We start from the raw sequence: 24,039 nt of genomic DNA, 5'->3' as shown, positions 1-24,039 counted from the left end.
ATGGCGTTTATAAGATGAGAGTAATACATGCATTGTCATCCGGTTTTTATGTTCAGTGTGACTAAGACTAGGACTACACCTGGGGGATTTATTAAAGGCTGTTCTCCAGTTTTCCAGCATACAAAAGTCTTAGTTTTTCTGCAAGCCACATTTTGCACAAATATGTGCAACTTTTTGTGATTTGTGGCCTACAAATGGAGTAAATTATAGCAGACATCTATGCCAGATCATTTACCTTTACTGGGACATGGACAGCAAGAAAACACACCAAATGTATTATGAGGCCTTCACTTAAAATTTAGCACATATTACTCCAGCACATTCCTTATTAAGACCAGCATAGGAACTGACAGTCTTCATAAATATCCCCCAGATTTCTTCTCTCACACTACAAAATAAAAAATACTGTGAAATTGCTACTCCTAGGAATACACTGAGTAACATCGGTTAGGTGATCTGCTGTAAGTCACCGAGAAGTGATGTGATAACTGTTAGGACATCACCGGGTTCTAGACAAATGTTCAGGAGATGTAGAGGTGATTGTGAGGGAAGGTGAAGGAGAACACGTCGCTCACCTGCGATTAGAGTTTTCTTTCTAAAATAATAGGAGTTTTGTTGATTTAATTTGCACATCATATAGAGCGCAGATCACTCAGAAATCCCTCATTATGCTGTCAGTTTCTACGCTGCTCGTGAAAAATGAAGGTTGGTTTGGGCAGCAAAGGCAGTTCTTCTTTAAGACAATTTCATAAATGTGTCCTAATCGGCATCCCTAGTTATATGACTTATTGTTACTGTTATTCTTAGGAACAACGTGGATGCTAGACTTCGAGAGTACTGAGCTGCTCCCGGACATGAAATTCGGAGTGATCGCGGCTATTCCACTCATCATCCTCCTCGTGTTCCTGATAGTTTTTGCCATCATCATCTACTGCACGTATGTAATATTTCACTTTACGTATAACACTGACATTACTAATCCACTCCTGAGATCTAAGTCATTATTACAGATGTGACAGATCTTACAATCTTAGATAAATCACACAATGTCGCCTTCCTAGCCGCACATTCGGACATCACACACTGCACAGAACTGCTCTCTCTATATATGTATACTATAATAATGTCTTTGTGTTTATTACAGGTTTTGCCGCAAAAAGACAGAGACCTGAGACCATCACAGCCCTGCTCAGGCCACATTCATGATTTATAAAGTGACACATATCGGCCTGGGATTTAAAGGATAACTGTCACTTTTCTTTCTTTCAATATTGGATTTTGGTGATTAATATCACCTTGTTTGCCATGTTTTAACTTTTGGCTCTTTAGTAAATAACTCCTGAAAACCACATTTATGTCCCCAGTATATGCTATTCTTACCTAAGATTAAAATCAGGTTCCTATGACTCATCCGCCTTCCAATTGTGCTCAGATGGAAGACGAAGGACGCACAAGGAGGTCGTCCTCCTGCGTGCGTGCGTGCGCGTTCATGTTGCTGGCCGGAACTCACAGCGAAGCAGTCAGCTGCTGCTGGCTTGTTGCTGCGCCTTCTCTCATGTCTTGAGGAGGGCATGTAGTACGCTCATGTGAACGGCGGCTCCACCCTCAGGGCTCCAGATGGCGATCAAAATGGTCACCAATGCAACTTAGAATTTACAAATGGCGACAAGATTTTATAGCCTGCCGCAGCTCTGCAGTTGAATACAGCGGCGGGCACAGGAGATGATAGTTCTCTGCCCCGCCGCCGGTGTTCTTCTCAGCAGCGCAGTGGAGAAGGGGTCTCTCCCTCCCCCCTGTTCTGCTGCCGCCGCCAAAAAGAAGAGACACAGGAGGAGGAGGGGAGGGGCTGTGGCCACTGCGCCACCAATGAAGATAACTGACCTGTTAATACAAATACACGAGGTGGGTGCCGAAATAAAATACCCAGTACCTGGAGGGGTTAACCTCCTCCAATTGATCCCGTAGCTGCCGGTCTCCTGTTCTTTCTTCAGGACCTGTCAAAGGACCTGTGGTGATGTCACTGAGCTCATCACATGGTCCATTACCATGGTGATGGACCATGTGATGAGCGCAGTGACATCACCACAGGTCCTTTTACTCACAGATGAAGACAGAAGAGAAGCTGGGCTGCGCGAACAAGTGGATTAAGGTGAGTTAAATTATATATTTTTTTTTAACCCCTCCAGCCCTATTTTACTTAGCATTCTGTTTTAAGAATTGTCACGGATGGTGTTGCAGAAAACTGGAAGTTATAAATAAACATCCGACTGACTTGATCCCAAACTAAGGAGCATATGGGTGAGCCCTATAAAACCCCTAGAGCTCTCCCTGACTGCTATGCCCATGCAAAGGTCTTTATGGTAGACGATTGCATGCCCTCGTACCTAGACTGTGTGACACCTGAAAACCCTATAATAGTGAGGGGACACGACCACCGGCTCCCTGCACTTAATACGGACGGAGTCAGGGTCACTTAGAATCAAGCCAGCAAGGAAACACAAATAAAGGAAAAAGACTTATCTGAGGAATCAGCAGTAGCAGCCTCCAGCAGTGAACACAATCCAGGAAGTAGTATAAACCGCAAAGTGAGGCAGTATGGGAGGGAATATAAAGGGAGACAATTAGTGTAAATAGGTGACAGCTGGGAGAAGGAAAGGGGATGACAAAGTGAAACCAAAACAAAGAACGTCATGCAAGAGGTAGAGAAGAACGTCTAACAGACCTTCTCACAGAATTGGTGGTGACAAGAATGCTATTATTTTCCCTTATAACCATGTTATAAGGGAAAATAATTACATCTACACAACCTTGAACCCAAACCTGAACTTCAGTGAAGAAGTTCGGGTCTGGGTACCACAGTCAGTTTTTTATCACGCACGTGCAAAACGCATTGCACCCGCGCGATAAAAACTGAACAACGGAACGCAATCGCAGTCAAAACTGACTGCAATTGCGTACCTACTCGCGCGGGTTTGCTGCAATACACCAGAGATGCATCCGGAGCCAAACGTGATGCCCGTCTGAAAGAGGCTTAAGGCTACTTTCACACTTGCGGCAGTGTGATCCGCCAAGCAGTTCCGTCGTCGGAACTGCCTGCCGGATCTACCGATCTAGATGTGACTGAAAGCATTTGTGAGACGCATCCGGATGCGGATCCATCTCACAAATGCATTGCAAGAACGAATCCGTCTCTCTGCTTGTCATGCGAACAGACGGATCCGTCTTGTATCTTTTTACAAATTTTTATGGTATTTTGAATGCCGGATCCGGCACTAATACATTCCTATGGGGAAAAATGCCGGAAGTCTTCAGTTTTTTTTGCCGGAGATAAAACCGTAGCATGCTACGGTTTTATCTTTTGCCTGATCAGTCAAAATGACTGAACTGAAGACATCCTGATGCATCCTGAATGGATTACTCTCTGTTCAGAATGCATGGGGATATGCCTGATCAGTTATTTTCCGGTATAGAGCCCCTTTGACGGAATTCTATGCCGGAAAAGAAAAACGCTAGTGTGAAATCACCCTAAAATATTAAGTTTAAATCCCCCCTTTCTCAATTTTACATATAAAATATATAAACAATATAGTCCAAACTATTTTTTTATAATTTATTATCTCCTATGCGGTGAGCGCCGTAACAGAAATAAATAAATAAAAACCATGCGATTTGCCATTTTTTTGTCACCTTGTCACCCCAAAAAATAGGACTGTTCTATTATGGGCCGAACGTTTCATAAAAATGCTAAATGTACACAGCTTTTTTTTGAGTTTTTTTTTTCCGCGTGGTATTGAGTATCGCAATACTTTTTATGGTGACGAAAGCGAATAAAAATTTTGGTATCGAAACAACCCTACGCCAATCTGATCGGCGTAGCGTTGTCACGATACCAAAATTTCGATTCGGTTTCGATTTGGTGACTAAAAATGTAATTTGGCTCCTAAATTTTTCAGTTCAGGAGCCAATGGCTACTAGGTATTTTTATTAGCCTGGAGCACTGACTCTGAGTGCAGTAGGTGTGCGGATCCCACTTTGCTATCATCTGATTCTAGCAGTAGACCTGTCGCGCCTCCTCCGGTTCCTTCTGGTGAGGTGTGCGGGCTTCTTGCAGTCTGGTAAAGTGACAGGCTAGACGTGAGAGCGGTGGGCGGCCGGGGGTCACATGTGTCAGGTGAGGAGGCCTGGTTGATGCCCCTGATCCTGTGCTACGGCACCAGCTGGGAGGAGGGGGAGTAGGTTTGCAGTAGCCGCACCTGCCTGCTCTCTGTTTGTATACGGGAGCGGGCAGAGCCGCTGTGTGTTGCCATGGAGACACAATGCGTCCTCCTGTCTAGAAACCTCTGTGGAATGGAAAGGATGATGTCCGGCAGAGCGGCCCCCCCTGCATGGGTGTAGGAACCCCAAAAAATCTGGGGGGGGACAGCACTTTTGCTCGCCGGGTATATTCTTATTCAGTAAACTGCGAGTTGTTTATATCGTTAAATTTTAAGTGTGTGTGTGTGTGTGTGTGTGTACCCCCATCCCCCTCACACTTACAGTTCTGAAGACTCAGGGGTGCTGGCTGGCTTTCCTGAGGTGCTGGCTGGCTTGGCCGGGCAGAAGGAGTGTGGGAGACTGTGAGGCCTTTTTCTCCAAGCTGCTCCGGATCAGTGCTCTGGGCAGCTGGGCTCCAGGCTGGAAGTGGGCACAATAAGAAAAATATATTTTTCATTACACCTCAGGTCAGACCACCAATCAGACCCCCAATGTTAATCAGACCTCAGCTAACAGCCCCAATAAGATCCCCAATGTTAATAAGACCTCATATCACACCTCAGACCCCAATATGAATGACCCCCAATCAGACCTCAGATAAGTGCCTCTCATCAGCCCCCCAGTGCCTCTCATCAGCTAGTAATAACAGCCACCCCCCAATCATGTGCCAGTAATACCAGACCCCCCTATCATGTGCCAGTAATACCAGACCCCCCTATCATGTGCCAGTAATACCAGACCCCCCCAAATTCCCCAATCATGTGCCAGTATAATACCAGACCCCCCAATCATGTGCCAGTAATACCAGACCCCCCAATCATGTGCCAGTAATACCAGACCCCCCAATCATGTGCCAGTAATACCAGACCCCCCAAATCATGTGCCAGTAATACCAGACCCCCCAATCATGTGCCAGTAATACCAGACCCCCCAATCATGTGCCAGTAATGCCAGACCCCCCAATCATGTGCCAGTAATACCAGACACCCCCCCCCCAAATTCCCCAATCATGTGCAGTATAATACGAGACCCCCCAATCATGTGCCAGTAATACCAGACCCCCCCAATCATGTGCCAGTAATACCAGACCCCCCCAATCATGTGCCAGTAATACCAGACGGTCCAGACCCCCCCCAATCATGTGCCAGTAATACCAGACCCACCCAATCATGTGGCAGTATCGTAATACCAGACCAGACCCCTCAATCATGTGCCACTATACCAGACCCCCCCCCCAATCATGTGCCAGTAATACCAGACAGACCCCCCCAATCATGTGGCAGTAATACCAGACAGCCCCCAATCTGTGCCAGTAATTCCAGGCCCCCCCCCCAAATTCCCCAATCATGTGCCAGCCCAGTATAATACCAGGGCCCCCCCAAATTCCCCAATCATGTGCCAGTATAATACCAGTGCCCCCCTTTTATGTGCCAGTTAAAAGAAACTAATTATTGTATATAATATAGTAAAAAAAAAAAAATGAACACTTATACTTACCTCTTTGGAGCGATGCGATGCAGGCCTCTTCCAGCCTGTGTCCTGACTCCAGTGCTGTATGGCTCAGGCGGCGCGATGACATCATCGCGCCGCCTACGCCGGCCTCTGATAGGATGCCGGCCTAGTAGTGCCGGCAGCCTATCAGAGGAACAGGAAAGAAACACACCTCCCTGCCCTCCTCCTCCGCAGCCTTCCGTTTGTATTGCTGTCCTGAGGACAGCGATATAAACAGAAACAGATCACCATGGAGATGAGCGCTTCGCTTCCACAATGGAAACGCTCATCTCAGTGCCTGCCGCCGCCGCCGCACACTGCCTGCCGCCGCAGCCGCACACAGACACTGCCGCTGGCCTGGCTGGAGCCTGGGGGGGATTTAACCAAACCTGTCCCCCCCGCATTATTTCCTGGGGGGGATCCGTCCCCTCCCGTACCCCCCGCTTCCTACGCCCATGCCCCTGTCATGGCTGAGGGCGGTCTAGTAATGGTCATGTGCGACGTTTACTGTTGTGTGGGGTAGATGAGTCGCAGATGCTGATGTCATTCAAGGGCAGCAGTAGGGCGATGGTAAGTGATCGCTGCCCTGTGCTGGTTGGTAGTTATGCAGTCACTTACCAATAAGCAGGAGTGAATATGATGATGGAGAATTTATTTTGGAGCCTCCCCTCATGACCCCCTAGCAGTCCTGCCCTCTACGTCCCGCAGCTCAGCTCTACTGATGTCTCGCAGCACAGTGTCTCCTGACGAGTCTTGCCACCACTGTATATAAGTACAGGTACCCGGCCAAAGTAATGTAAATGAATGTAAATAAAATAAAACTGAAACACCTGCATCTGAATAAAAAAATAAAAACAAAGCCATTGATATCTCACTCTCCCTACTATCTATATATATATATATATATATATATACAGTACAGACCAAAAGTTTGGACACACCTTCTCATTAGGGATGAGCGAACCCGAACTGTATAGAATTTTGGGGTGTCCGTGACACGGACCCGAACCCGAACATTTTCATAAAAAAATGGGTTCGGGTTTGGTGTTCGGCGCTTTCTTGGCGCTTTTTGAAAGGCTGCAAAGCAGCCAATCAACAAGCGTCATACTACTTGCCCCAAGAGGCCATCACAGCCTTGCCTACTATTGGCATGGCTGTGATTGGCCAGTGCAGCATGTGACCCAGCCTCTATATAAGCTTGGGTCACGTAGCGCTGCACGTCACTCTGCTGATTCAAGCATAGGGAGAGGTTGCTGCTGCGACGTTAGGGCGAGATTAGGCAGATTAACTCCTCCAAAAGACTTAATTCAGTGATCGATCTCCAGCTGTGGATCATTGAAGTGCTGATATTGAATTGCTCACTTTTTTTAGGCTGCCCAGAGCGTTTTTATATCACTTTTTTCTGGGGTGATCGGCGGCCATTTCGTGGCTTGTGGTGCGCCAGCACAAGCTACCACCAAGTGCATTTAACCATCAATAGTGTGGTTATTTTTTGCTATATCCTACATCAGGTGCAGGCTGAGCCTGTGTCACCCAAGTGCATTTAACCATCAATAGTGTGGTTATTTTTTGGCCATATACTACATCAGGGGCAAGTTGAGCCTGTCACCCAGCGCCTAAAAAATAGCCCTGACATTTATATTCCTCCAAATCAGTACTGTTTTAGCTGGTCAAGTTATTTGTAGTGACCGTAAAAGCACAGTTTTTGTTCTGGGTTGAAAAACTATTCCCAAATTTGCCATTCTCAAAATTAGTAGTTTCTGCTATATCAGGCCTACTTTAAATCTATCCCAAAAAGGGTATATTAGATTCAAGGTGCTGATAGTGTCATTCTGAAAAACGTAACACACACGCTACAGTGCAGATACAAGTCTAATTCTGTGATTAAAGGTATACCTGTCACACAGCGCCTAAAAAATAGCCCTGACATTTATATTCCTCCAAATCAGTACTGTTTTAGCTGGTCAAGTTATTTGTAGTGACCGTAAAAGCACAGTTTTTGTTCTGGGTTGAAAAACTATTCCCAAATTTGCCATTTTCAAAATTGTGGTGAACGGGAACAATGAGGAAAACGACTAGTAAGGGACGCGGACGTGGACATGGTCGTGGTGGTGTTAGTGGACCCTCTGGTGCCGTTCTGCCACAGCCACACGTCCTAGTGTACCAACTACCTCAGGTCCCAGTAGCCACCAGAATTTACAGGGATATTTGGTGGGGCCCAATGCCGTTCTAAGGATGGTAAGGCCTGAGCAGGTACAGGCATTAGTCAATTGGGTGGCCGACAGTGCATCCAGCACGTTCACATTATCTCCCACCCAGTCTTCTGCAGAAAGCGCACAGATGGCGCATGAAAACCAAGCCCATCAGTCTGTCACATCACCCCCATGCATATCAGGGAAACTGTCTGAGCCTCAAGTTATGCAGCAGTCTCTTATGCTGTTTGAAGACTCTGCTGCCAGGGTTTCCCAAGGGCATCCACCTAGCCCTTCCCCAGGGGTGGAAGAGATAGAATGCACTAACGCACAACCACTTATGTTTCCTGATGATGAGGACATGGGAATACCACCTCAGCACGTCTCTGATGATGACGAAACACAGGTGCCAACTGCTGCGTCTTTCTGCAGTGTGCAGACTGAACAGGAGGTAAGAGATCAAGACTGGGTGGAAGACGATGCAGGGGACAATGAGGTCCTAGACCCCACATGGAATGAAGGTCGTGCCACTGACTTTCAGAGTTCGGAGGAAGAGGCAGTGGTGAGACCGAGCCAACAGCGTAGCAAAAGAGGGAGCAGTGGGCAAAATCAGAACACCCGCCGCCAAGAGACTCTGCCTGCTACTGACCGCCGCCATCTGGGACCGAGCACCCCAAAGGCAGCTTCAAGGAGTTCCCTGGCATGGCACTTCTTCAAACAATGTGCTGACGACAAGACCCGAGTGGTTTGCACGCTGTGCCATCAGAGCCTGAAGCGAGGCATTAACGTTCTGAACCTTAGCACAACCTGCATGACCAGGCACCTGCATGCAAAGCATGAACTGCAGTGGAGTAAACACCTTAAAACAAGGAAGTCACTCAGGCTCCCCCTGCTACCTCTTCTGCTGCTGCCGCCTCGGCCTCTTCTGCTGCTGCCGCCGCCTCGGCCTCTTCCTCCGCCTCTGGAGGAATGTTGGCACCTGACGCCCAGCAAACATGGGATGTACCACCAACACCACCACCTGCGTCACCAAGCATCTCAACCATGTCACACGGCAGCGTTCAGCTCTCCATCTCACAAACATTTGAGAGAAAGCGTAAATTCCCACCTAGCCACCCTCGATCCCTGGCCCTGAATGCCAGCATTTCTAAACTACTGGCCTATGAAATGCTGTAATTTAGGCTGGTGGACACAGACAGCTTCAAACAGCTCATGTCGCTTGCTGTCCCACAGTATGTTGTTGCCAGCTGCCACTACTTCTCCAAGAGAGCCGTGCCTTCCCTGCACAACCAAGTGTCCAATAAAATCAAGTGTGTACTGCGCAACGCCATCTGTGGCAAGGTCCACCTAACCACAGATACGTGGACCAGTAAGCACGGCCAGGGACGCTATATCTCCCTAACTGCACACTGGGTAAATGTAGTGGCGGCTGGGCCAGGCGGAGAGCTGTTTGGCGCACGTCCTTCCGCCGCCAAGGATCGCAGGGCAACATTCTTTGCCTCCTGTCTCCTCCTCCTCCTACTCAGCTTCCTCCTCCTCTTCTTCCACCTGCTCATCCAGTCAGCCACACACCTTCACCACCAACTTCAGCACAGCCCGGGGTAAACGTCAGCAGGCCGTTCTAAAACTCATATGTTTGGGGGACAGGCCCCACACCGCACAGGAGTTGTGGCGGGGTATAGAACAACAGACCGACGAGTGGTTGCTGCCGGTGAGCCTCAAGCCCGGCCTGGTGGTGTGCGATAATGGGCAAAATCTCGTTGCAGCTCTGGGACTAGCCGGTTTGACGCACATCCCTTGCCTGGCGCATGTGCTGAATTTGGTGGTGCAGAAGTTCATTCGCAACTACCCCGACATGTGAGAGCTGCTGCATAAAGTGCGGGCCGTCTGTTCGCGCTTCCGGCGTTCACACCCTGCCGCTGCTCGCCTGTCTGCGCTACAGCGTAACTTCGGCCTTCCCGGTCACAGCCTCATATGCGACGTGCCCACCCGGTGGAACTCCACCTTGCACATGCTGGACAGACTGTGCGAGCAGAAGCAGGCCATAGTGGAGTTTCAGCTGCAGCACGCACGGGTCAGTCGCACTGCGGAACAGCACCACTTCACCACCAATGACTGGGCCTCCATGCGAGACCTGTGTGCCCTGTTGCGCTGTTTCGAGTACTCCACCAAAATGGCCAGTGGCGATGACGCCGTTATCAGCGTTACAATACCACTTCTATGTCTCCTTGAGAAAACACTTAGGGCGATAATGGAAGAGGAGGTGGCCCAGGAGGAAGAGGAGGAAGAGGGGTCATTTTTAGCACTTTCAGGCCAGTCTCTTCGAAGTGACTCAGAGGGAGGTTTTTTGCAACAGCAGAGGCCAGGTACAAATGTGGCCAGACAGGGCCCACTACTGGAGGACGAGGAGGACGAGGATGAGGAGGAGGTGGAGGAGGATGAGGATGAAGCATGTTCACAGCGGGGTGGCACCCAAAGCAGCTCGGGCCCATCACTGGTGCGTGGCTGGGGGGAAACAGAGGACGATGACGATACGCCTCCCACAGAGGACAGCTTGTCCTTACCTCTGGGCAGCCTGGCACACATGAGCGACTACATGCTGCAGTGCCTGCGCAACGACAGCAGAGTTGCCCACATTTTAACGTGTGCGGACTACTGGGTTGCCACCCTGCTGGATCCCCGGTACAAAGACAATGTGCCCACCTTACTTCCTACACTGGAGCGTGATAGGAAGATGCGCGAGTACAAGCGTACGTTGGTAGACGCGCTACTGAGAGCATTCCCAAATGTCACAGGGGAACCAGTGGAAGCCCAAGGCGAAGGCAGAGGAGGAGCAAGAGGTCGCCAACGCAGCTGTGTCACGGCCAGCTCCTCTGAGGGCAGGGTTAGCATGGCAGAGATGTGGAAAAGTTTTGTCACCACGCCACAGCTAACTGCACCACCACCTGATACGGAACGTGTTAGCAGGAGGCAACATTTCACTAACATGGTGGAACAGTACCTGTGCACACCCCTCCACGTACTGACTGATGGTTCGGCCCCATTCAACTTCTGGGTCTCCAAATTGTCCACGTGGCCAGAGCTAGCCTTTTATGCCTTGGAGGTGCTGGCCTGCCCGGCGGCCAGCGTTTTGTCTGAACGTGTATTCAGCACGGCAGGGGGCGTAATTACAGACAAACGCAGCCGCCTGTCTACAGCCAATGTGGACAAGCTGACGTTCATAAAAATTAACCAGGCATGGATCCCACAGGACCTGTCCATCCCTTGTGCAGATTAGACATTAACTACCTCCCCTTAACAATATATTATTGTACTCCAGGGCACTTCCTCTTTCAATCCTATTTTTATTTTCATTCTACCATTATATTGCGGGGCAACCCAAAGTTGAATGAACCTCTCCTCTGTCTGGGTGCCGGGGCCTAAATATGTGACAGTGGCCTGTTCCAGTGGTGGGTGACGTGAAGCCTGATTCTCTGCTATAACATGAAGACTGATTCTGTGCTGACATGAAGCCAGATTCTCTGTTACGGGACCTCTCTCCTCTGTCTGGGTGCCTGGGCCTAAATATGTGACAGTGGCCTGTTCCAGTGGTGGGTGACGTGAAGCCTGATTCTCTGCTATGACATGAAGACTGATTCTGTGCTGACATGAAGCCAGATTCTCTGTTACGGGACCTCTCTCCTCTGTCTGGGTGCCGGGGCCTAAATATGTGACAGTGGCCTGTTCCAGTGGTGGGTGACGTGAAGCCTGATTCTCTGCTATGACATGAAGACTGATTCTGTGCTGACATGAAGCCAGATTCTCTGTTACGGGACCTCTCTCCTCTGTCTGGGTGCCGGGGCCTAAATATGTGACAGTGGCCTGTTCCAGTGGTGGGTGACGTGAAGCCTGATTCTCTGCTATGACATGAAGACTGATTCTGTGCTGACATGAAGCCAGATTCTCTGTTACGGGACCTCTCTCCTCTGTCTGGGTGCCAGGGCCTAAATGTGTGACAGTGGCCTGTACCAGTGGTGGGTGACGTGAAGCCTGATTCTCTGCTATGACATGAAGACTGATTCTGTGCTGACATGAAGCCAGATTCTCTGTTACGGGACCTCTCTCCTCTGTCTGGGTGCCGGGGTCTAAATATGTGACAGTGGCCGGTTCCAGTGGTAGGTGACGTGAAGCCTGATTCTCTGCTATGACATGAAGACTGATTCTGTGCTGATATGAAGCCAGATTCTCTGTTATGGGACCTCTCTCCTCTGTCTGGGTGCCAGGGCCTAAATGTGTGACAGTGGCCTCTTCCAGTGGTGGGTGATGTGAAGCCTGATTCTCTGCTATGACATGAAGACTGATTCTGTGCTGACATGAAGCCAGATTCTCTGTTATGGGACCTCTCTCCTCTGTCTGGGTGCCAGGGCCTAAATGTGTGACAGTGGCCTCTTCCAGTGGTGGGTGACGTGAAGCCTGATTCTCTGCTATGACATGAAGACTGATTCTGTGCTGACATGAAGCCAGATTCTCTGTTACGGGACCTCTCTCCTCTGTCTGGGTGCCAGGGCCTAAATGTGTGACAGTGGCCTCTTCCAGTGGTGGGTGACGTGAAGCCTGATTCTCTGCTATGACATGAAGACTGATTCTGTGCTGACATGAAGCCAGATTCTCTGTTACGGGACCTATCTCCTCTGTCTGGGTGCCAGGGCCTAAATGTGTGACAGTGGCCTCTTCCAGTGGTGGGTGACATGAAGCCTGATTCTCTGCTATGACATGAAGGCTGATTCTGTGCTGACATGAAGCCAGATTCTCTGTTACGGGACCTCTCTCCTCTGTCTGGGTGCCAGGGCCTAAATGTGTGACAGTGGCCTCTTCCAGTGGTGGGTGACGTGAAGCCTGATTCTCTGCTATGACATGAAGACTGATTCTGTGCTGACATGAAGCCAGATTCTCTGTTACGGGACCTCTCTCCTCTGTCTGGGTGCCAGGGCCTAAATGTGTGACAGTGGCCTCTTCCAGTGGTGGGTGACGTGAAGCCTGATTCTCTGCTATGACATGAAGACTGATTCTGTGCTGATATGAAGCCAGATTCTCTGTTACGGGACCTCTCTCCTCTGTCTGGGTGCCAGGGCCTAAATGTGTGACAGTGGCCTCTTCCAGTGGTGGGTGACGTGAAGCCTGATTCTCTGCTATGACATGAAGACTGATTCTGTGCTGACATGAAGCCAGATTCTCTGTTACGGGACCTCTCTCCTCTGTCTGGGTGCCGGAGCCTAAATATGTGACAGTGGCCTGTTCCAGTGGTGGGTGACGTGAAGCCTGTGTCACAACCAGACAGTTGAGAAGCTCTGACAGGAGCTTTCCAGATCCTCCTCCTTGAGTTTCTTTGTTTTGGTTAAATTCCTCATCTCGTTAGTCTATCTCAGCTGTCATGCAGTTGGACTGATTGCTTCCCTTTAAGTTCCTCCCCATGATGCATTAGGTTGCGGCTTATACAACTTCCTGAAGTGTGTGTGTGCTTGCTGTTTCTATTTCTATTTCCCAGTCCTCTGCAAGATAAGTGCTGTTCCTTTATTTGTGATTTTCTGTCTGCTGGATTTTCAGGTGACCCTGACTCCCTCCGTGTCTAGTGTAGGGAGCCGGTGGTCGTGTCCCCTCACTATTGTAGGGTCTTCAGGTATTAGATAGCCGAGGTATGTGGATATGCGCCCATCCACCTTTGGAGTGTTCGCATAGGCTGAGCAATTAGGGAGAGTGGCAGGTCTCATGTAGGGGTCTCCCTTTTGTTCCTTAGTTGTGGATCCAGTGAGTCATTATTGTATTGCATTGTCTTGTTTCCTGTACACCATCCGTGACAGCCTGATTCTCTGCTATGACATGAAGACTGATTCTCTGCTGACATGAAGCCAGATTCTCTGCTATGGCATGAAGAGACTGATTCTCTGCTGACATGAAGCCAGATTCTCTGCTATGGCATGAAGAGACTGATTCTCTGCTGACGTGAAGCCAGATTCTCTGCTATGGGACCTCTGTCCAATTGATATTGGTTAATTTTTTTTTTTTTTTTTTTTTTTTTAATTCATTTCCCTATCCACATTTGTTTGCAGGGGATTTACCTACATGTTGCTGCCTTTTGCAGCCCTCTAGCTCTTTCCTGGGCTGTTTTACAGCTTTTTTAGTGCCGAAAAGTTCGGGTCCGCATTGACTTCAATGGGGTTCGGGTTCGGGACGAAGTTCGGGTCGGGTTCAGATCCGGAACCCGAACATTTCCGGGAAGTTCGGCCGAGCTTCTCGAACCCGAACATCCAGGTGTTCGCTCAACTCTACTTCTCATTCAAAGAGTTTTCTTTATTTTCATGACTATGAAGGCATCAAAACTATGAATTAACACATGTGGAATTATATACATAAAAAACAAGTGTGAAACAACTGAAAATATGTCATATTCTAGGTTCTTCAAAGTAGCCACCTTTTGCTTTGATTACTGCTTTGCACACTCTTGGCATTCTCTTGATGAGCTTCAAGAGGTAGTCTTGTGGGTGGGGTGAAAGCAGTCTAATTGCCAATCAATAATCCACAGCTGAATCACTGCTTTTACTCTGTATATAAGATTTGACAGTCTTATTCTCTGTATCATGAGGAAGGATCTGTAATATATGTTGATCCGAAACATGTTGATGAAATGAGCCTGATGTTTGGTTTTTAAGCACGTTTCCTAATAAAACACGCACTGCGAGGTGAAGCTGGACAATCTATTTTTTTCAAACTAAATTGAGGCTCCACAATCCAGCCACTTCCTAAAGTGTATGTGATAGAAGTAGGAGGAGGGCGTGTTTAAGTGTGGAGAGCAACCATTGGTTGAGGTGCAGAACCTAATGCACGAGGAGATCAATGCATTGTGGGTAGTGAGGGCAGGCGGGATTAGCCTCAGGGCTGTGGGCAGTGGCAGCCATTTTAACAGAATAGTGAAATTGCAGTTTTATGCAGACTGGTTGCTAAGAGTGTAGTGCCCCACTACGTAAAGGTGGGCACTACTCAAGGGTCAATTGGGTCATGTTGTTCTCCACCTCCTGTGGAACATGGTCATGGTATTTTATATTGTATTGTAATGCATATGTTCATGTAAATTCCTGTTAGGGGTGTAGTTTCTCCTCCCAAGCTGTAGAGGGAGCTAGGGAACCCCCTAGTATATATAGTTAGGCCCAGACAGGAAAGAGTTAGTTCAGTCTAGTCCAGGAGTCTATGTAGCTCAGTCTAGCCTGCCTGAAGTCCTGAGCAAGTGAAGTTTAGAAGTTAGACCAGGAGAAGAAGTTTCCTCCTGAAGTTATCCTGCATCAAGCAAAGTACAGAGCAGTGCTAAATTGTATCCAGCCAAGTAGAAAGCTGAAGGGCAGAAGTTTATTTTACAGCAAGAGGATTTATACCAGAGGAAGGTTTCCCTACCCAAGGATAAAGCCAGCTATTAGGCATTCGGGCCTTGGAGAAAGTCAGACAGGATTCTGCAGAAAGTACAGCCTGATCTGTGAGTTTATTCCCTCTGAGTTATCTTGCCAGGATTATACCTGCCATTTATGTAAAGCCTGCCTGTTACCAAACCTACTTCATATGGAACTGTCTGAAACTTGTATATAGTTGAACTGTTCAGTAAAGAGGAATCCTAGTTCACTACAATCTTGTGTACCTCCATTATTCCTCCTAACAAATCGGTGTGCCACCATTACCGGCACTGGCATCACGAACTGTAAGGGATCTTGCCACAGGCACACTAAACTTTCAACACCCAGGGCACCTCACCTATCACTCGGCCTGGTCCCTATATCCAGAGAGTGCCCCAGAGGATCTACGTGCCAGCCTCTCCATCACTGCTGAACGCATGCCCAGGGTATACTACAAACTGTCAGTACAAAGAGCAACCCTCGGTCTGTTAACTGACCCCCGTGACCTCACATTCGCTCACCCTGCAGGACTGGCGTACTGCAAGAGCTGAATCTTCTGAAATATGGGGTAAGTCTAATAGTTAGTGATTCTGGAATATCATGGTAATAGTAACTACATATATGAAAATTGAAATTGGGGTCCAAATGTGACAGTTATCCTTTAAGGTGAAAAGTGGCTCAGTACTGAAGGGGTTAAAGTACACCTTGTGCAAAACAATGCATAGTAAATTAAGCATCAGCCATGATCAAAGCTGCTCATAACGGTATTAGGAGGCTGTCTCAGCACAAAACACCCTACAGCTCGGCCTCCTCTTCTAGATATGGGACGTAATATAGATCCTACTATGCATGTTGGTACTTGCATCCCTGGATCCGATGAAAGCTGTAATGGCACCGGACGGGGTTACAAGCAAAGTGTACTTGGCTTGCATGCTGACCTGCATTCCCTGGATTTTATGTGGCTGTCATGGCCCATGAACAGGTAGGAACAAGAGTTAGGGACCACTCATGAGACGACCTTGACGCGGTGAGTGGCTTACTATGCTTTGGCCAAAATATAAACCAATGTCTCATCCAGCATGGATGGAGTGCTGGATGTAGTGTGCGATCACATTTGCATTTTCCGTTTGTATATGTATTTCGCCATAGTGATCTGCACCTACAGGCAGGTTGTGCTGACCCAACCCCTTATTTTTTTCTTTATGGCATACATGCAGTTCAATCCTTTACTACTGATTGCTTTTCCTCTAGATAGGACCTCAATACCTGACCCCACTTCAATGGGAGCAAGTGTTGCAGTAACCAGCATTGTCCACTACATAAAAGATGGAGCTGTGCAGTTCTGGCACTGGAGCTACTCTGAAAAAGCTGATCAGCAGGGGTCGGACCCCCAACTATCAGATATTGGGGCTAGGCCATTAAAGGGGTTCCCCGGGCTTTTAATATTGCTGACCTATTCCTCAGGATAGGTCATCAATATCAGATCGGTGGGGTCGGACACCCGGCACCCCCGCCCATCGGCTATAAGACAAGACAGCGCACGCAGTGTGCCGTCTCCCTTCTCTCTTCTTGCTCTGCTGCTGTTTTGCCATAGACTACATAGGAGGACAGGAAGTGAGACGGCAGATGCACACTGCGTACGCCAACATCTCATACAGCTGATCGGCGGTGGTGGCGGGTGTCCGACCACCGCCGATCTGATATTAACCACCTCCGGACCGCCGTACGCAGCGACGCGTCCTGGAGGTGGTTGATTCATTCCGCCTGGACGCGCCGGAAGGTAAGCGAGTGGATCTCCAGCCAGCCAGCGGCGATCGTTCCTTGGCAGGCTGGAGATGTGATTTTTTTTAACCCCTAACAGGTATATTAGACGCTGTTTTGATAACAGCGTCTAATATACCTGCTACCTGGTCCTCTGGTGGTCCCTTTTGTTTGGATCGACCACCAGAGGACACAGATAGCTCAGCAATATGTAGCACCAAGCACCACACTACACTACACCCCCCTAACCCCTTATTAGCCCCTGATCACCCCTGATCATCCCATATAGACTCCCTGATCACCCCCCTGTCATTGATTACCCCCCTGTCATTGATCACCCCCCTGTAAAGCTCCATTCAGACGTGCGCATGATTTTTACGGATCCACTGATAGATGGATCGGATCCGCAAAACGCATACGGACGTCTGAATGGAGCCTTGCAGGGGCGTGATCAATGATGGTGGTGATCACCCCATATAGACTCCCTGATCACCCCCCTGTCATTGATTACCCCCCTGTCATTGATCACCCCCCTGTAAAGCTCCATTCAGACGTCCGCATGATTTTTACGGATCCACTGATAGATGGATCGGATCTGCAAAACACATACAGGCGTCTGAATGGAGCCTTACAGGGGGGGTGATCACCCCATATAGACTCCCTGATCACCCCCCTGTCATTGATCACCCCCCTGTCATTGATCACCCCCCTGTAAAGCTCCATTCAGACGTCCACATGATTTTTACGGATCCACTAATAGATGGATCGGATCCGCAAAACGCATACGGACGTCTGAATGGAGCTTTACAGGGGCGTGATCAATGACTGTGGTGATCACCCCATATAGACTCCCTGATCACCCCCCTGTCATTGATTACCCCCCTGTCATTGATCACCCCCCTGTAAAGCTCCATTTAGACGACCGCATGATTTTTACGGATCCACTGATAGATGGATCGGATCCGCAAAACGCATACGGACGTCTGAATGGAGCCTTACAGGGGCGTGATCAATGACTGTGGTGATCACCCCATATAGACTCCCTGATCACCCCCCTGTCATTAATTACCCCCCTGTCATTGATCACCCCCCTGTAAAGCTCCATTTAGACGTCCGCATGATTTTTACGGATCCACTGATAGATGGATCGGATCCGCAAAACGCATACGGACATCTGAATGGAGCCTTATAGGGGGGTGATCAATGACAGGGGGGTGATCACCCCATATAGACTCTCTGATCACCCCCCTGTCATTGATCACCCCCCTGTAAGGCTCCATTCAGACATTTTTTTGGCCCAAGTTAGCGGAAATTATTTATTTTTTTCTTACAAAGTCTCATATTCCACTAACTTGTGTCAAAAAATAAAATCTCACATGAACTCACCATACCCCTCACGGAATCCAAATGCGTAAAATTTTTTAGACATTTATATTCCAGACTTCTTCTCACGCTTTAGGGCCCCTAGAATGCCAGGGCAGTATAAATACCCCACATGTGACCCCATTTCGGAAAGAAGACACCCCAAGGTATTCCGTGAGGGGCATATTGAGTCCATGAAAGATTGAAATTTTTGTCCCAAGTTAGCGGAAAGGGAGACTTTGTGATAAAAAAAAAAAATATCAATTTCTGCTAACTTGTGCCAAAAAAAAAAAAAATTCTATGAACTCGCCATGCCCCTCATTGAATACCTTGGGGTGTCTTCTTTCCAAAATGGGGTCACATGTCGGGTATTTATACTGCCCTGGCATTCTAGGGGCCCTAAAGCGTGAGAAGAAGTCTGGGATCCAAATGTCTAAAAATGCCCTCATAAAATTAATGTGGGCCCCTTTGCGCATCTAGGCTGCAAAAAAGTGTCACACATGTGGTATCGCCGTACTCAGGAGAAGTTGGGCAATGTGTTTTGGGGTGTCATTTTACATATACCCATGCTGGGTGAGATAAATATCTTGGTCAAATGCCAACTTTGTATAAAAAAATGGGAAAAGTTGTCTTTTGCCGAGATATTTCTCTCACCCAGCATGAGTATATGTAAAAAGACACCCCAAAACACATTGCCCAACTTCTCCTGAATACGGCGATAACACATGTGTGACACTTTTTTGCAGCCTAGGTGGGCAAAGGGGCCCACATTCCAAAGAGCACCTTCAGGATTTCACAGGTCATTTACCTACTTACCACACATTAGGGCCCCTGAAAAATGCCAGGGCAGTATAACTACCCCACAAGTGACCCCATTTTGGAAAGAAGACACCCCAAGGTATTCCGTGAGGGGCATGGCGAGTTCCTAGAATTTTATATTTTTTGTCACAAGTTAGCGGAAAATGATGATTTTTATTTTTTTTTTTTCCTTACAAAGTCTCATATTCCACTAACTTGTGACAAAAAATAAAAACTTCCATGAACTCACTATGCCCATCACGAAATACCTTGGGGTGTCTTCTTTCCAAAATGGGGTCACTTGTGGGGTAGTTATACTGCCCTGGCATTCTAGGGGCCCAAATGTGTGGTAAGAAGTTTGAAATCAAAATGTGTAAAAAATGACCGGTGAAATCCGAAAGGTGCTCTTTGGAATATGGGCCCCTTTGCCCACCTAGGCTGCAAAAAAGTGTCACACATGTGGTATATCCGTACTCAGGAGAAGTTGGGGAATGTGTTTTGGGGTGTCATTTTACATATACCCATGCTGGGTGAGAGAAATATCTTGGCAAAAGACAACTTTTCCAATTTTTTTATACAAAGTTGGCATTTGACCAAGATATTTATCTCACCCAGCATGGGTATATGTAAAATGACACCCCAAAACACATTCCCCAACTTCTCCTGAATACAGAGATACCAGATGTGTGACACTTTTTTGCAGCCTAGGTGGGCAAAGGGGCCCACATTCCAAAGAGCACCTTTCGGATTTCACCGGCCATTTTTTACAGAATTTGATTTCAAACTCCTTACCACACATTTGGGCCCCTAGAATGCCAGGGCAGTATAACTACCCCACAGTGACCCCATTTTGGAAAGAAGACACCCCAAGGTATTCGCTGATGGGCATAGTGAGTTCATGGAAGTTTTTATTTTTTTGTCACAAGTTAGTGGAATATGAGACTTTGTAAGAAAAAAAAAAAAAATCATCATTTTCCGCTAACTTGTGACAAAAAATAAAAAGTTCTATGAACTCACTATGCCCATCAGCGAATACCTTAGGGTGTCTACTTTCCGAAATGGGGTCATTTGTGGGGTGTTTGTACTGTCTGGCCATTGTAGAAACTCAGGAAACATGACAGGTGCTCAGAAAGTCAGAGCTGCTTCAAAAAGCGGAAATTCACATTTTTGTACCATAGTTTGTAAACGCTATAACTTTTACCCAAACCATTTTTTTTTTACCCAAACATTTTTTTTTTATCAAAGACATGTATAATAATACATTTTGAGAAAAATTTATATATGGATGTCGGTTTTTTTTGCAAAATTTTACAACTGAAAGTGAAAAATGTCATTTTTTTGCAAAAAAATCTTTAAATTTCGATTAATAACAAAAAAAGTAAAAATGTCAGCAGCAATGAAATACCACCAAATGAAAGCTCTATTAGTGAGAAGAAAAGGAGGTCAAATTCATTTGGGTGGTAAGTTGCATGACCGAGCAATAAACGGTGAAAGTAGTGTAGTGCAGAATTGTAAAAAAAGTCGCCTGGTCTTTCAGGGTGTTTAGGCTATGGGGGCTGAGGTGGTTAAAAGCCTGGACAAACCCCTTTCATAGTAAATGAGAGGACAACCCCTTTAATGCTGTGATTTGACTCACTGAAACAGCAGGGAAGACCCCAAACAAATCTAGAATGGAGAGTGTAAAACTGAGCTTAAAAAACTCTCATGCTACATATCATAGGAGATTTTTGAGAGTTTTATGTACAAAACTGTTGTGTAGTTGACACTGCTGCATCCTGTTATACAAGTGCAGTACGCAGCCCTGCAGGGTGAGCGAATGTGAGGTCACAGGGGTAGTTAACAAACCGAGGGTTGCTCTTGGTACTTTTATATAACCTGGGCAGGCATACAGAAGTAATGGAGAGGCTGGCACATGGATCCTCTGGGGCACTCTCTGTGTATAGGGACCAGGCCAGGTGGAAGGTGAGGTGCCCTGGTTGTTGTACGTTTAGTGTGCCTGTGGCAAGATCCCTTAAAGTTCGTGACGCCAGTGCCGGTAACGGTGGCACACCGATTTGTTGTAGGAATAACTGAGGTACACAAAGCTGCAGTGAACCAGAACTTCTTTTTACTGAACAGTTCAACTATTTACAGCCTTTCAGTTAGTTCCATATGTATAATGTTGAATACAGGCAGGCTTCATACAATTGGCAGGCAAAGTCTTTGAAAGATACTCAGAGGGAATAACACTTACAGATCAGGCTGTACTTTCCTCAGATCCTGTCTGGCTTTCACCAAGGCCCGTTTGCCCTATTGCTGGCTTTATCCTTGGGTAGGGAAAACTTCCTCTGGTATATATCTTCTTGCTTTAAATATCCTTCTGCCAGCTTTCTATTTGGCTGGATAAAAGTGCCTCTGCACTTTACTTTTAAAGGTGCTAGATATCCTCAGGAGGTAACTTCTTCCCCTGGATTAACTTCTGAGCTTCTCTTGCTCAGGGACCTCAAGCAGGCTAGCCTGAGCTACTTAGCCTCCTGGATTAGACTGAACTTACTCTTTCCTGTCTGGGCCTAACTATATATACTAGGGGGTTCCCTAGCTCCCTCTACAGCTTGGGAGGAGAAACTACACCCCTAACAGGCCTGGTACACAGGAATTAACATGGCATTACACATTACAATGCAATATAAAATACAATAGCAATTTCCCACAGGAGGTAGGGCAACATGACCCTTTGTAGTGCCCACCCTTACATAGTGGGACACTACATACATCGCTACTTTGAGGTTGCCCGTCCTCGGCGCAACACAGGGGGCCCGCCTAGCTGGAAACTGTGAGCTGAAAGACAAAAATGCAAAGCAGTCATATACAACAAACACCACATTTGCAAGGAAAATATCAGGCAGCACCGCTGGCAAAGGAACAAGTGCGGTGAAAAGGGGCGTCGTTCTCTTCACACAGGATAATATAGGGAACAGGGGCGCTGACCTGGTACAGCGTATCAGGAATAACCAGGATAGTCCATAATAATAAAATACAAATATGACATAGGTTCCTGGAGGCTCAAAAGAACGAAATGAGTCCGTACCCGGGTCTTGTAGTTAAACAGGGGTTTCCCTGGAGGAGTTACTCTGATCAACAATGTAGTCTCCGAATCTCACAGGTGGGTGCCCCTTAGTAGGCCGCGTGGACCTCCTTACTGGAAGAGGCTCTTCCTGTCTTGGTTCAGGGGGGCCAGAGGAATCCACAGGCTCTGGGGCCCTTTCAGGTATACCCTGGGACAGGTCATCCTGGGGTTGAGGACTAGCAGGAACTGGAGCCGGTACCACCAAGTTCAACCAGGGTGTGAGGAACCAATGAAGTGGCTCCTTGTCATGTAACAGGTTTTCAACAGCCTGCATAGGATCAACAGGTTGGGCTGACGACTCTGGCTCAGGAGACTCTGGCTCAATGTCCCCTGCTGCAGTTTCTTCTTCGATGCAGGGCTTTAAACGATTCCTGTGTATGATCTGGGAGCCTTTACCTTCCCTGGAAATTTGGTAAACGTGGGTCTCAGCATTAGGAATATCAGTTATGACGTAGGGAGTCCTCTCCCACTTACTGTCCAGCTTGCTGGTTCGGTGGTTATTCTTCAACCACACCACGTCTCCCATAGCAAGTGGTTCTGCATGAGCAGCCAGGTCATAGTCTCTCTGCTGCCGCTCTCGGGCACTTTCCATGCGCTCCTGAACAATCTCTTTGGCATTAAGGAGACGTCTTTGATGCTCCACCACCCAATCAGTCTTTGGTAGTGGGCTGATGACATCGGGTACTTGCACGTCCAGGGAGTGGTCAGCAGGCAGCCTCCCTTGACGGCCGAACATCAAATAGAAGGGTGTGTACCCGGTGGAGCAGTGAATGGTATTGTTATACGTATACATAAGTTGTGGCAGCAGAGTAGGCCAATTACCCCTTGTCTCAGGGGGCACTGCTCTCAACATTTCGATGAGATTTTGATTAATTTTTTCACAGAGTCCGTTACCTTGCGGATGATAGGCGGTGGTCCGGACCTTCTGGCAGTTATGTAGCAGGCACATCTCCTGGAACAACTGTGATTCAAACGCAGACCCCTGGTCGGTGAGGATTCTCTCTGGGCAGCTGTAGGGCAGGAGGAAATGCTTCCAGAACGCTTCCGCCGCAGTCTTGGCTGTCAGGTCCTTCACAGGCACTGCTACAACAAACTTAGTGAAGTGATCAATAATGGTCATGGCATAAGTATAACCTGAGCGACTTGGCTCCAACTTCACATGATCAATGGCAACAAGCTCCAGGGGAGCCTTACTCACGATAGGATGGAGAGGCGCTCTCTGGTCATGGCATTCACTTCTCCCGACGGCACAGGCAGTACATTCCCGGCACCATTTTTCAATGTTTTCTCTCATCCCAATCCAATAGAACCTTCTGCGAATGGTGGCCTCAGTTTTCTGCACACCAAAATGTCCAGACCGGTTGTGATACATCTCTAATACAAGACTGGCGTCTCAACGTGGTATGAGGATCTGGTACACCCTATTGCAGGACACTGGATCCAGGCTCCTTCTTAGCAACAGGCCTTTTTGAAGGAAGAGTTGGTGGCAATGTCTCCACAATTTCAATAGTTCTGGGTCTGCACTCTTCCTGCGGACTCTCTCAGGAGTTCTTCCACTAGTAAGGAAGTTGAGCAGTTCACCGAGGACTCTACTTTCTGACTGGAGCTTAATCCACCTTTCTTGTTCTCCTCTGGACCCAGGATTATTCGGTGGAGAGGG

The sequence above is a fragment of the Bufo bufo genome, chromosome 4, assembly GCF_905171765.1.
Source record: "Bufo bufo chromosome 4, aBufBuf1.1, whole genome shotgun sequence".
NCBI classification, from domain to species: Eukaryota; Metazoa; Chordata; class Amphibia; order Anura; family Bufonidae; genus Bufo; species Bufo bufo.
This window is presented reverse-complemented; position numbering follows the sequence as displayed.